Raw genomic sequence first — 16,466 nt, forward strand, 5'->3', positions numbered from 1 at the left:
CTTGGGACTTTGGTCCTCATAATTTGTTTTAGTCCACTAATAATACACTTGGCTCAAGTTCAATATCAACCTGCGTGCAAGAACTGGCTTGGACGGTGTGTAGCATAATCCAGGACACAGCTTCAGCTCGCCCAGAAAAAAAAGTTTCGATCGTCCCTCTGTATCCACAAGAGAAGCTGCGCGGATATTTCTTGAGTTTACTCCTTTGCCGATTGTTTATTGGATGGAAAGTGAAAGCAAATCGAGCGAATCAAATTCGCCATTAGTAGTGATAGTAAACTGAATTCTATAACTCCATATGACATATGAAGAAAATTTTAAATTGGTACCCGATAAAACTCGTATGTTACTGTTATTCTAAAATGAACATGTGATGTTTTATAAAACAAAAAAAAAAAAAAAAAATTAAAAAAGTAAATTTTGAAACTCAGTACAGTATCGCACCACTTTGGTACGAAATGTGATGAAAGCGATTTGCGAAAACCATCAGAAATCTTTATAAGATATATATGAACGCAATGTTCATCTGCAGCTAATAAAGATTGCACATGAATTAACGGATTTGCCTAGTTACAAACATTCCTAGGTACAAATATACTTTCAACAATTTAATATACACTGTAAATCTAATAACATAGGGTGCAGTAAAATTTTCCATAGCCTATGTAGTTGATTGTGATACGACCATTTTCCGTCAATTAAAATACGTACCTTTTCATATGCGCCTTTGTCACAGACGTGGCAGATATTTGCCTAAAAATGTTGTTGTTGGTTGTCCTCAGCTGCTAGTCATGCAGTATAACTTAATGCCTGTAAAATCATTTAATGTTTACGCTTTCAATAGGCCCTTGCCTTACATAGCAGTCAACTGCCATTATAGTTTAACGTTATGCTTTATCGAGATCATCTGTATTTATTGGATTCGCTTGTTTTACTTTACTGAACATTTTATATGCATCATTTAATGTCTTCATTTATAACTTAGTAGCTTTGCTTTTTCAAAGTAGGAGGTGCAGCAAATTATTTCTCCCAAGTGTATGTCATTAAACTAAATCAAATATGTAATGATTATTTTATGATCTATCACAAATGCACAAACCAATAAAAAAAAATTCGATTTTCAATCTTGTATTTAATTAAATGCAATTGTATTTGCGCATTTCCATAACACGATAAAATATGGAACACATTTAGAACTTTATAGAAGAAAAACATAAATGCAATTAAGGTCAATAAAATTCAATTTACGTTAAGCAAATTCGATGAAATTCTCTCACACTGACTCAAATATAAATGTAGACATGGTTCACGCGATAATTCAGAAACGAAGACACAAGTGCAAATCTGTTGCGAGATCTTCTGTGCTTACTAGTATGTGTACTAGTTTAACGACTTTTATGATGTTCTGTCGATTCTCCTATCGTTCCTATCGTCAATGTGGCCATGTGATCTATGCGTATTGTTTATTGCTCTTCTTAGCATACATACACACCGTACTCCTATCGTAATGGTGACGCATTATGGTTCGTAGCTATTAATTAGTGCTTTTCTTAGGATATGTATATCGATTTCCGAGTATTTTTTGGACCACATTTTTTGGCAAAAATTGTGTGAAAATTGAATTACTAAAGATTAACTTCAATGAACAACTTCTCTAGGAAAGTTCTCGGAGTGTAGTGGACATTACAGTGAACTCAGCCCTCTTACCCTAAACTTATGATGTATTTTCGGGGTAATTTATCTCCATTGACATAATGTGACAACAAAATTAAACAGTATAACCCAGATTTGCTGAAAGGGCCGCTTTACAAGTGCATTGAAAACAAAGTTCAGAGAAAAACTTGGCCGCGTAGATACTTTCTAATAAAATGACCTTATAGTCTATAGCATAGCTTTGATGTGGAAATTAGTATGAATTTCGCTTTAGGAGCATTATTTAGTTTATTTCTAACTTTGAAGGATAAAAGTAATCTCTGCTATTCCTGATTCATAAAATTCTTTTTCCACCGGAAGATATTCAAAAACCCTCCTTAAGCAAAACAATTAATTCGTTAATTATTTTAAATCAATCCCTTCTTATTTGGCCCGAGAGAAGGAAATTCTTGCTACGCATCTGCTTTCATGATGTACGTGTACATATACATAACTGCTTTGATGATGTACAAACGTTGATATCAGCCTGCATGGACTTATGTATGCTTCTGTAAAAACAAATACACACATATAACAACAATAATAACAACAACAACAACAACAACAACAACAACAACAACATGACTAGGTAGATATTTTTGCACGTTCAGCCTCGAACACTTGAAATCCGCAAGCTTTAATGTAAGCTTTCATCCAATATTTGACTTTGTTTAAAAATTCTCTTTTCAAAACTCAAACTTGTACACATTCAGCAAACAAAGTTATACATGTAAATGTAACCCAAACACATGTGCTTGTCTATAGTATAGTCACACTTGCAAATAAATGAAAGGCTTTGCGGACGGACGATAATATGCGCTTGTGTGTCTACCATGTATCCATCCATGGATGGAGGCATGTTACATATTTTAGTTTTAGAGATTTGTAGGCTTTCGACTGACCACCACTGCAACAGCAACAGCAACAGCAATAGGAATAGCAATAGCAAAAGCAAAAGCAACAGCAATAGTAAAAACAACGACAACAACAACAACAAGAATAACTAGGTTGACGAATTGTTGCAACAAATTTCTAACAGTCTCCGTCTCCCTTTAGTATGTGTGACAACCTTGGTCACAAATTTGCCACATTTAATATGTATGAGTTGACAAACTAATGTCATTTTGCATTTAGTCTCATTTTAAGCTGCAAACCAAATCACCAAAATCAGTTATAAATTCTCAACTAACGTAGTAAAATAAGCCATGGATGAGAATTAGAATAGATGGATTTTTTCATAGGTATATGCATATAAGAGCGCATATATCTATGAAAACACACACACACACACACACACACACACATACAAAAATGTGCATATATTCAAGCATACAAGCATTTTAATATGTAAATTTTTTAATAACATTGTATTAATATGAACACAAGTTACGTTAGATGGTATTGTATAAATACTTACTCAACGTTTACACAAAAATATCTGCCTATCCTCGTAATATGAATAAATATTTAACTCTGTATAGTATGTGCCTTTTCGACTATGCAGTTACGTTGAGCATTGAGCGGCCAAGTAAGTAGCTATTGTGTATGTGTGCATATGTGTGTGTATGTGTATGTGTATTGATGCACAGAATTCAAATTTTCAACTGCAATTACTAGCATGACGATAAAACTCAGTGCACTTTTTGTAAAATTAACACAACCCAACCAACGCAGTACAGAATAGGACTGGATAGCTTATAGCAAATGTGTTGTTGCCGTGATGGGCACTAATGAATCTACGGCTATTTGATGTAAAATATTAATTTAGACTTTCGGATAAACACAGGCATATACTCATCCACTCAGCATCTACAACGAACGAATAAATGTAGATGTTCCCGCTGATCTATGCTAACAACAATTTTGCTTTAATTATTATTTGATAATAACGGAATATCTCTGTTGATGCATTCATATTATGTTAGGTATGAAAATTGTTCATACGAACTTTTTGAGCAATTTCCATCAACGGAAAATAGCACATAATGAAACATTAGTTCTTCATAACAAGCAATAATATCTACTTTAATTACCGCGAATGGCAATCGTCATATCATATTTGATTCGTTTTTGCTTAAATCTCTTTCATCCGCTTAACTATGGCTAAGTTATTAAATTTCGGTGTCCAGACTTGGACTTTTATTTCAAAAAGAGTTAATTATAAACTCATCATGTACAAGTTTCATACAATTTTCATAATGTCAGCTTTTCGATAATTGCTTACGTGGATCCGTTAGTGTTCAATTAATTTTTGAGTGGCTCTTTTTAACAAGACGGCCTTAGATTATACGGTAAACATTTATCAATGCAATAATATACGCGATCGAGAACAAGTGCAGAATCAATATTTCTTATATTTTCTCGATATTTTTTTATCAAAGATTAATAGTAGATATAATAGTAACCCCCGCTTTTTTAATGACGTTGTGATGCGCTCAACTTCTGACGGCTACTGAACGGAAAGAGGGAAAGGGCCGCTATTCGGAAACTGAATTTTAAATTCGTAGTGATTCACAACAGTCTTATCGACAATTTGCAGATTTATTTAATGGACATTTTGCTTTCCGGCATCAAGTGTGGCAGAAGTCTTCCGAGCGATCCTTGGTTTTGGCATCAGTGCAATATTCATCTGGGGAATTGCATTGCAACCGAGTGTATGACCCATATAAAGATAGAGATTTTAAGTGAGCTCTCGCTTTCACCAAAGAGAAAAACATGTTCATATATCCCTCTCCATTTGACACTCAGGAGTTAATTACCACGGGGGCGAGAAGAGGGTATTCTCAGCCGTTTATCAGTAAACCATTTTAGGCTACTGTAGCCGTCACTCCAGTGAATGACTACATTCCGCACCGAGCCCGTCAAAAATCTATTAAGCATCGTCGGTTTTTTTTCAGTAACAGTTGTTGCGGAAAATGGCTGGAGGCGCCACATTCGTATTTCTACATGTATTCAGTGCAATCCATGTATCGTGACAGTTTTCATCTTCTGTCTCTATGTTCCTAGCCCTACTGCGTGAAATTCGTTCGCAATTTTCAGTGCAACGTGGTTAGGGGAACATGCTGTTTTTTTTTTTTTTTAGTTCTAGCTGTGAATGCTCTCCTTCTTCTTGGAATAAATATATTAATAGAATGAAAATATAGTTTCATGTAAAGAGCGGTTAGAAGTATTAACGAAAGAATATCAACGCTACAAAATCGCAAACAAATGAATGCAATAAAGCGTAAGTGGCGTAAGAAATTAATGCGTATTCTATGTCCAGTGATAATTTTTTGATTCATTGTTGTCTTCTTTTCAAAACGTAGGACGCTTTCCAAAGGTACTCAATTTTAAGATTTTTTTTAATCAAAAACAAAATGTGTGTGATGAAACAAGCGTGGTATTCGTCTCATGTCTTTTATAAAATCAGTCAAAAGTTAAATGCTTAGAAAGATCTATTAAAACTCGAGGGCGTAGGACGAAAGTTTTTTGTGCTCTCTTCCTTTTTTTGTAAGTATTCCATGAAAATACGGATGCAACTACATCGATAAGCAGTTAATATTCTTTTTGTTTTTTTTTGCTATGCCGGCTGAAGGTAGACATCTTCAAATGATACTACTGGCCCACACCGACAGCATGCACGATTTGCGGTCCATGGCACCTACATACTAAAACTACGCCCTATACACACGCGCAAGTCTTCGATCGTTCTCCCCCACCGGACCACCGTTAGGTATTACTTCAGTGGGGCTGTTTGCAATTGATGTTCTTCGTTTGGTGGGACCTTAGTGGACTACCGCAACGGCTTTTACTTCCTCTTTTCTCAACCTGCCGCCGCTCTGGCCGGCGCAACTCATGCAGCACTTTTGTCGCAAAATTGCTGACCTTCCAGGTTCCAGGTTTCTAGGTTGTCGATCATCCTGCTACATATCTCGTGCAGCCCCCATTTCCCCCGACGTCATCTACCGTGCCCCGCAATTCGGGCATATTGACGCATTGTCGTGACTGAACCTGTGACGGTTCCGGAAGCAGCCAAGGCCGGTCAGAAACTGTATATATACATATCCTTACCTTAAAATTTCACATCACTGATCAAAGAGCTATTTGAGAGTTTCTTTATCAAATCGTATATTTATATATATATATATAAAAAAAAAAAAATTTCGTTAATAAATTCAAAAATTGATAAACAATTTTATTCGAATTACATAAATTTTGTTTTTTCTTCTCTTATAAAAAAAAAAAAAAAAAAAAAAAAAAAAAAAGAAGAAAAAACATTAGAAATTACATTATCTCCCATAAAAATAACAATTATTGTTTTTAAATAATTGCTTTCTGCCCTTTTTGTTATTACTGCTTATAAATTTAATTTACGCTTGAGAAATTTTCTAAATATTTAGAAATTTAATTTGATTTTAATTTTTACTTTTGTCTGAATGTATTCAAAAAGATCCAGTAAGTTAACTACAACTAATATTAAGTTGCAAAATGTTTTCTTCGAAATGTGCACAAACAAAGATGTTTATTAGAAATTTGAATGTGAAAGAAAAACCCAAAAAAAAAAAAAAAAAAAAAACTATATATTTCCTTATGGCAAGTTAAAGCAATCAACTTCTTAGTAGATCTCAAAAAAAGAAAAAAAAAATAACAAAAACAATAAAACCAAGCTTGTCAAGTGAACGCCGTACGCCTATTCATCTGTACCTAGTAGTAGAGAATATTAGAATAATGCTTGCTGCCCAATATGAATGCAAATAGAACACGATTCACGATCAGGGATTAAATAACAAATTGAAAAGTCTATGAAAATATTTTGAATTTTTTCTTTTTTTTAAATTTACTCTCGGCATAATATTTTAATAAGTTGACCTTGACTTGATCTTTTCCTCTCGCATTTATGTATACATTTTCTAGGTGCAACAGCAGATATAACGCCTATTTATGAATTGTCACAGTCGCAAAAATAAAGATAGAAATCTAAAATTTGGCATAAAGAGTCCTTGATCTATTAGGAATATGTGGTGATGAAATAGGCGTGTTCCATTCCCATGCAAGTCTGCAATGTAGAAAGAACTAAAACAATCTCGAGAAAAAACGATAATTTTTTTTTGAAATTTTTATCTATAAATTTTAATCCCGGGAATATATATTTGAAAAACTGGTACTCAAGTATTCACCAGAAGCACGTGCATGTTCTGCCTCTAGCGTCCACAATTAACGATAAAATTTTAATTTCAACTTATTCCCATTTATTCTAATACCCATTACCATTAAATTAGAAATTCATTTTACCCTGAGATTATTTGCTTCAATTCAAGTAATAATACAATAGAAAATTACCGATCCAAAGATTGAAAGTGTTCCAATAATCTGAGCCATAGCGTTTTAAAGTTCACTAGCAAAAGAATTTTGTTTACTTTATCATGGCAAAAGCAACGATAAAACCAGCATACCTTTGTTTTCTAATCATAAATATAGACAAGTAAAAGAAGAAGATGGAAGTAATAAATTTTTTTTCCCAACCGAATGTTGTTTGTTGTTCCCTCAACTCTCGTAAATATTTAACAAAAAATGCAGAAATTTTATGAATTTTGGTCATTTTCTTAAAGTGAAAACATTACTTAAGTACTAAAAAAGAGAATTATATTCGCCTCGGGATAAATCCTATGGATATTCACCACTTAAAAAACAAAAAGACAAAGACTCTTGAAATTTTGATGAAAATTCCATTCATTTTAACAGCAACTTTTCGCTTATGGCCCATACAACGAAAACAAATCATTATCAAGTATTTTAACATTTCGGTACCAATATTTATCATGGTCGGCAATTTCTAGCCGAGTTGAGGTAAAATTAAAAAATATTTAAATAAAATTTCCTTTAGAGAGCATCAAAACAATTCCTTCACATTATGAGAAATATTAAAAAACTTTGACGTGTACATATAAGTACAAAAAAAAAAATTATGCAAATTAAAAATTTTGATTTTACTTACGGGTAAGCAGAATAATTCATAGACCTTAATACCGCTTGCATTAATCGATCTTATGTACTTTAAATTTGTTTCTTCTTTAACGCTTTTGATGCCAAGATTAGTTGACGAAGAAGTACACAACAGTTTATCAATCAAACATGCGATACAGGTGCGCGCGTATTAGTGTAGAAGGAAAAAAAATTCTCCTCTATATCGGACCTGTAAATTAAATCGAAAAAAATTAAATAAAAAAATGGAGTTGTATATATATATATATATATATACGTGACAATCTGGAAAACAAAAACCTATATATCTGCTCGTTAGTTATAAACCAGCAAAACTAAGCTAAGCTGTGGATCCAAGTCAACTCGATTATATTAAACAAAACACAACTTATTCTTCTATCCATTTTGGAGGCCAATCAGTAATCCTCCCACGCATACTGATTCCTGATTAACAGGAAATTTGGCCGGGCTTTGCCGTTCACATTTTTGCTTTCGCAAAAATTGAGATAGAAAACCGCAACGATACTTGTTGACGATGACTACATACATGAGATTTGACTGTGAGATTAATCCGCCGATAAGCTCGCCTACTACTATACGTTTTGTGAGCATAACGACTTGGAACAAAACATAATTTCTAACTTTAGCTAAATCTTTATACGAAAATTATATTTTGGTGAAGTAAAAACTTTATAATAGGCAACAGCCCACCATACAGTTTTTCGTATAACGTCTTTTCCGCCACTTTCAATAGCGTTCGTCTTTGGGCCAAAAAACGTCAAACTTCAGCAAGATAACTTCACGTTGAACAGACGAATGGAGACAATACGGACAGACGGAGAGACATGATTTAGAATTACTTACTGAATTGATCGATATGATAAGAGGCGGGTCCATATCAATTGCTTGCACATTCGCACAAACTTACAATGCCCTTGTACCACAATTCGTGTAGAGCATAAAACTTATATATAGATTTCAAGATGGTCAGAACTTCAGGACCTATATATCGTATATCTCAACATTCCACAGCCTTTTTGCACTTTATACGCCTGACCACTTGTATGCGAAGGTACACAACACCCAAAAGAACTTGTATTATACCATTTTTCCGTCTATCCTTTGTGTATCTTTGTGTTCAACTCGCAAGTAACTATTTTTGAGATATTTTGATGAAATCGAGTGTACCGACGTGTTTTGGCCTAAGAATAAATCGATCCACTCCACATATAAGGCCCCACTTTAAAAAGTTGTTATAGAAAAATGCTTCAATTCTGGGAACTTCTCGGAAAAAACCTGCTCTGTAATACCAGGGTGTAGGGTGTAGGGTATCGAATAGTCGGCCTTATCCGACAAGAATTTTTTTGTTTTTTGTATATTTTCTTTGTTTTTTCCCCGGTAGAACTAAATATAAAAAAAATTTTCATGTTGTAAAATAATTATGTTGTTTTAGGTAAAACTTTTCATTTGGGATCTTTTTTGTGGTTTACAGTTAAAAAAAAAAAAAAAAAAGAATAATAGATAAATATATTCCCTGAATACCTAAAAATCTCTTTAACTAAATGAATACAAAAGAAATATATGAAAACAAATTTTACCCTTGTATAGCTTAGCCTTCAATGGCTTATAAAACTAATTTAAAATATGTTTTCAAAAACAATGATTATTTATGCAGGTTGCTATTATGTAAGGCTTCGCTCTACTTTCTTTTTGAAGAAAAATATGATTTCGAAATTTGATTACAAACCGTATGAATGTATTAAATTAATTAAATTTTTTTTTTCTTTTATTATTTTTTTTTTTTATTTTTAAGTTTATGTTCATATAAATCATATTTTCTTTTTCTCAATTAAAATCTCTTTAACAGAAAAAACGAAAACAATCCCAAAACTATTTATTCAATGATTTGCTTATACGATATTAGAAAGAGACCAGGACCCAGAGATGGCTTCGATGACATAGATAGATGCACAGTTCATTTCTGTTGTAGTTTTTAGAAGAAAACAACACAAAATATATGATGCATTGCTGTTATTGTTATGAATTGGCGGAAATCAAAGATTGCTTAGCGGATGTACTAATATACAACTGTACAAATTGTATATACACACACACACACACACACATACATACATACACACATGCAAAGAGAAATGCATAGTAAACAATACAAGTGCAAACACAATTTTTCCTATTTTTGTTTTCTGTAGGTTCATATATCATTACATTACACATTCGCACATGTACACATTCGTACATATTCATATTTCGAATGCACATACAAAGACATATATATATTGTATAAACCAAATGCATAAATATACCGTTGTGCTAGCAAGTCAATGGTATTGAACATATTTTTTGATGAATTGACAACCGATACTATTTGTCAGCAGTCAATGTGTTTGCAATATTTTTATGCTGTTACAGCAATTTTCTACTATCACCAATGTTTGCCTCTCCATCCTAGTATGTAAGTATGTTATATTCTTGTTTCTTTTTTTTTTTTTTTTTTTTTTTGTTTTTCTTGCTTCACATCATCATAACATTGCGTTGCAGTATGAAATTACTTGATGTGATTGCTTTATGGTTGTGTTGTTACAAGTTATTTAGCTATTTTGCGTTTAAAGTGAATGTTTGAATGAATATGTGGCATTCTTACATACTAAGTATTGTTTGTTTTGCTTCTTTTTTTTTCGTAAATTCATTTGTAGTTGTCTCTCTATCCTTCTTACTACTTACTACGCATCTCGTCATATGACATTTTCCTTTCCGATTTAGATACATTCTTGCTTTGCAGCTTCGACATTTGTACACTATTGCTCTTGTCAGTCAATACTGTAGGCGGATAAAACAGATATTTATTTCATATATTTCGTATTGTCATCGCATTTCTTTGATCTCTGCTATAACAACAGGAGCATATCGACAATCCGTGTATACACATATGGCATATACATATCTACTTATGCTTCTATATAGCGGTATTATTATACGGAAAGAATAGAGGTATAGTTAGTTCGCTATTCCGTTTGCAGTAAACAGACATTGGCAGCAAAAGAAACTCAACTTACCGCCTTTGACTTCAAAGCCATGTTAACCAACTATCCTTTCGGCCCTGTTGGGTTTCCGACACAAAAATACTTAAGAGAATTACAATAGAATGAAATTATTGGATGCCATGTGTACCAGTGTATCTCTCAGCTATGAGTATCAGCTTTTAATGATCTAAGCTCACGCACATTTTAAAGGTATGAGTTGTTTATAAGGTACCGTTCAATGTGTATCAAAGTTTCAAGATATCGATCCCAACTAGCATTATTTAAGGCACTGCGTTTTTATGTAATGTTTTTTAAGCCCAAGCAGTAAGCTTCGAAACACTTACAAAATGGGTTGCGAATTTTTGGAAACGATGCAATTAACATGCATCTATTTTCTGGACTTATCTATTTCTTAAGGTCCAAATCGATGCAGTCTTATATTTGCAGATGCGGGAAAGTAGATCGATGACTAGATCCAGCTCGGAGCGATGGCGGTTTCACCGTGAGAGCATCCGTACGCTAACTGAAAAATAAACAAAAAACCATAGATAGTGTGATGGTTGCTTCTTTCATTATTAAGCTTTCTAACAAGTAGGTCTTCATTAAATCAATCAATATCAGAAAAGGTGGGGAATTCCTTTGAAGACCGTATAATAAAGCACGAATCCTACTATCCTCAAAGACTACCCTCTTCCGCAAACACTAGTTCTCTATGATCACAAGCGGATAGTCCCGTGAATAACTGTGGATATTAAAAAAAAAAAAAAAAAAAAAAAAAAAGGGCTTATGGAAGACCCCAGACTTTCTATTATCTGATCTTAAGTTTTTACTGCATTGAAGTGTAGAAGGACATTTATTTGACTATTTGTTAGCATCTATCTCTCTCTCTCTCTCTCTCTCTCTCTCTCTCGCTGCCTCTCTCTCTTTCTCTCTCTAAGAACTTTTAGAAATATAGTTGAAAGGTGTTTCTTATCGCTGACCAGTAATTGCTAAAAACTAGCTTGGCTCGCTACGTTCATAGGCCTTTAGTGCTGTTCTTTTAGTTTATGAAATTATAATTTCATTCCCCTTTCTCTTCTCACTCCTTATAAATATTCTCAAATAGGTATTATTTTATTGCTAGGCTGCTTAAATTATAATGAAATTGTGTTCTTACTAAACTCGTAATTGTTTTCGTGATAACAGCTTTAATGCATATTTAATGTTAATTAAATTATAATTATTTAAGATTTCATATTTAATAAACTTAATTATGCGTTGATTATTATATAATATCAAAATGTATGCACAGACAATGTATGACTTCAGACTAAAGCGATCAACCGCGGCGGCGCTAATAAATAAGGGAAGAAAAGAAAAACTTCTTCTAACTAAGAAGCCAAATAAATCCGTTAACAAAGACGCTTATCGCAAATAAAGTGTACTCGACCATATTGTTCTGTTTTTATTACTTAACCAAAGAACCAAATAGTGGTGTCGGCAGAGAAGGAAAGGAAAGAGAGAGGGGGAAAGGCAAATTGTGTAAGGGCAAGTTTTCGAAATAATCCCAACATTAGCAACACAATCAAAAGTGTTAAGTGTGTAAAGAAAATGTGTTGAATACTTATTATTATTACTAAGCAGTGGTTGAATGCGTATGCTTGGGGAAAACTTATCAGAAGATTTAAAATATTATTTTTGTTCTTAGAATTCTTGAGGCAGTATAGAAATTATAATGATGCGTTGACAATGTTTTTAATGCCGTTGTTGTTGTTGTTGTTAGTTGGTATTCTTTACAATTAAGAGTTTATTATTGTTACTTACAATCGTTAAGGATAGAACAAACTTATATACCTTTTTATCGCCCAATGAGTGAAAAGACCAAATTCCCATAATAACCTTAAAGAATTTTCGATCTCAAAGCCATAGCTTTGAGACTCGCATATATGTGTGTGAGTGTGTTTATGCGTAATGTAACCCCTGTGACTTACACACACTTATACATATTTGTATCATTTCACTTAATTTTTGTTTTTTTTTTTTTTTTTTTTTTTGCTTGCTAGATACGAAATATATAAGCGCGTCATGCGTGTGCAGAACATAAATACAAAAGCTACGCAATTAGTGGACTTAAAGGGTATACTGACAAAAACGGAACGGAACATATAACAAATAAGGACGCATAAAAAAGGATAAATGCAAATATAAATACAAATTGAATAAAGCACAACGGACATACATATATATGTATATGCACGTACACACTCTTAAGCGTTTCGTATATGAGACACTCGTGCGGCGTAGCAATGTCATCAGTAAGTAAAGGCACGCTGAACAAATTACACAATCGCTGTATCCGAAAGATATTGTAATTGTGGTTTTATCATCGTAGTTCCCTCTTATTTCCTACTCTTCTCTGCTCTATGGCTTCTGTCAATGTCATAGTGTAGTGTATAGGGCTTGTGTGCATGCATTCATATATGAATGTTTATTTTATTTTATTTGCTTTTCTTCTTTTAATGAATTTAATCAGGCGTAATAAACCAACAAAAAGCAATGAGCTTCGACGATGACGATGACGGCGACGACGACGACGACTAGCGACACCAGCATTTGCTTGTTCCTGTTCTTGTTGTTCTTGTTATTATTCTCATTGTTTCTTTCTGTTGTTGTGCGATGTCAGCTTACTTTTCATCTTACTGCTACTGTGTGTAAATGTATATGCAATCACGAAGATATGGTAAAGCCGAATGCGCTCTCCTAGATTTATTTAAATATATGTTTGATGGCATGAATCTCAAGGATGCTTTACATTACTGTTCGCCTAGATTTCTTTATTTTTATTAATTTTTTTTTTTTGTACTTTTTCGCCATATCTTTGTGGTCATTTCACCATGATAAACGCTGATTTATTTGCTGCAAACAAACACATGACAGAGTTTCAGCTGAATCGCGATATTTATTCAACGCTTTTAATTTACTTATATTTACAATTTTAACTTATTTCTTTTATATTCTTTTACAAAAATTAAAGAATTGAATTTCACGGCTTACTTCACTTTTCAATACTTATCGCGTTCAAGTGCTTCACTTGATTTATATTTTTCTTAATTATACGATAGGAAATTGTTTTATAATAACTTTTTCCTTTTATAAAAGTGTTGTTTCGCTCAACCGAGATGAATGACAAATTTTCTTTTCTAAATATCTCTTTAAAACAATCACGATTAATGCATTCAGAAACTCCGTAACTCAATGGAGACGTGATAATGCAAAGTATATGTGTGCTTTAGCTTTATACGTCGATTGATGATCAAGGAATGCTATGACTTGAAAAAAAGGTAGCAAAATTCGATCTGATCTACATAATTTTCTTCAAGAGGGATAAGATCAATTCAACATTCTTCCCATCGAATAGCATTTTGCGAATTATGGGCGGAAAATAATCGCTTAAGTCCAAATTTTAAAAGCAGTGCGAGTGCGAGTGCGACTGTAATTCGCACTTTAATTCACACCACTCTGAAGTAGAGGCGAACCTTCGAGTTCAATATCTCTTTTATCTTTGAAACAATGTCCTGGAAACCCTTCACAATAGTTATATCCTAGCGCTATAAAACTTATTTGATAAAAGCTTTTTTTTTATATCTATCACCGAAGGATGAAGGGTATATTCATTTTGTCAAAACGTTTGCAACACGCAGAAGCCAGCATCAGAGACACCACAAAGTATATATATTCTCGATCCGCATCAAATTCTAAATCGATTTAAGTACGTCCGACTGTTCGTCGATGTGTCTGCCCGTCTGTGTAATTTTGCGAAATCTTTGAAAGTTCCTGCACGCGAGCCGGCAGTGAAAATGGTTCAAATCGATCGAAGGATACGCAGAAAAAGAAACCAAACAATGAATTTTGCATTTAAACAGGCAACATCTCTCTATCTATCTCTCTCTCTCTCTCTCTCTCTCTTTCTCTCTCTTTCTCTCTCTTTCTCTCTCTTTCTCTCTTTCTCTGTCACGCACTCTACATTTGTGCTCCACACTTTTACTCGTCATTGCACGAAATTAATGTAAATAACAGGTCGCGGTCACTGTTGTGTATTTAATTGAAAAAGTAATAATTTAGCAATTTGTTTTTCATTCGAATAGGAATTACAAGAGGAAGTCAAAATTTTATATGCGCGTAATAATAAATATTCGATAGAAAGTCGATTTTTTTTTCTTCAAATTTGGCATAAATGATTTTTGAAAACTTTTACCAGATTACCTTGAAAGGCTAAGCTCAAAAAAAGTAGCGTTCATTGCGAAGCAATATTCACCAAGTGCTTTTACTGACCAACCGCAAAATACTTGTTCAAGCGAATAGTGCCATGACACTATATCCGTTGGATTACGCCTGAACGACTCTAAGGTCATATCCGAACTGAAAGAAAAAAACTGGGGCAATTGCTTTGTATAGCTTTTAAACCATTTAAAGTTTTCCATTTTTTTAATGACGGTAAACGATGAAGGAATGTGACGCCAATGTTTAATTGTAACATAAAAAAATGCAGGACGATATTATCACCTGAATGGCCCATGAGTTACATTTGAAAGCGTTATTTAATACAATGCCAATGCCTAGAATCGGTTGTAAACGATTTACACGAACAACTGGAAACACAAAGTCGGTTGCATTTTATTAAGAGAACAATTCTTTTTAAAACGAACCATTAATTATTAATTACGGCCTTACGTATTCCAAACCACAACCGGAAGAATAGTTCTGTTAGCAATCTTATTTACAAGTTAGATTATCTTATTTCTCCATGACATGGTCTATGCTTGACACGTACGAAATGCTTGAGGGATATAAGCATTTCCGTCCCTCTGTCCGTTGTTATTTTTTGCGACTTTAAAAGTGACAAATGATTTGAAATTAAGCACATTCACATACAAATTTAAAAAAAAAAGATTACGATCCGCCGGTAAAAACGCTAACCGTCTTTCAAAGAAACAAAAAAATAAAAAGCCTGAAAATGTGACAGTTTAAGGAGTAACGCTGTTGTACATTTTTCAAGAAAATCGCAAGATAGTAGGCCTAGGCTGTGCTGGCCTTACAAGAATGACTGCGGCTTTGTCTTTCCTTAACACTTTTTCAAAATAATTTCTTCTTTTTTTTTTTGCTTAATAATATTTGTCAAATATTATCATTCTTCTTCTTCTGCGAGTCAGCAAATCAACAACGGATGATTTGCTGAGTTGAATAAAAGAGATATTTTTATTCTATTCAGCTTCCTTTCATCCAAAACAAATTGTGAAAAAATCGCTTTTTCTTAGGCTTCTACTCCTGCTTAGGGTTTCGTTACCCCATAATAGAAAAATACTTTGGGTTTGGTAAAGTCACAAAAGCAAAATTAATAGAGTGATAAGATTCAGAATTTACCCCTTACGTTGTTAATATTATTGTTGTTGTTGTTGTGCAACAAATAAAAAAACGGCCGTCTCTTTGGAAGAACTTTTGCTTACACGTAACTCGTCATTGATAATTTTCTTATAAATTTTCTAAAGTTCGAATTAATATCAGTAATCAGTTGGTTGATAAATGCTTTCAGGTTTCGGTTAATGGTTCTCGTAATTGACCCGCTCTTATGCGTTAAACATCTAACTTTTAATATAATCAGATAAATAGCAAACTGTTGCTAATAATATACACTGACGAGTTCATATGCAAATATATAGAGAGGGATACGAATGCGTAAAACATAACAAATATTGTACAGATTATTATGCTTATGTTAAAGAAAATTTTATGATA

Source organism: Glossina fuscipes, unplaced genomic scaffold, assembly GCF_014805625.2.
Source record: "Glossina fuscipes isolate IAEA_lab_2018 unplaced genomic scaffold, Yale_Gfus_2 89, whole genome shotgun sequence".
NCBI classification, from domain to species: domain Eukaryota; kingdom Metazoa; phylum Arthropoda; class Insecta; order Diptera; family Glossinidae; genus Glossina; species Glossina fuscipes.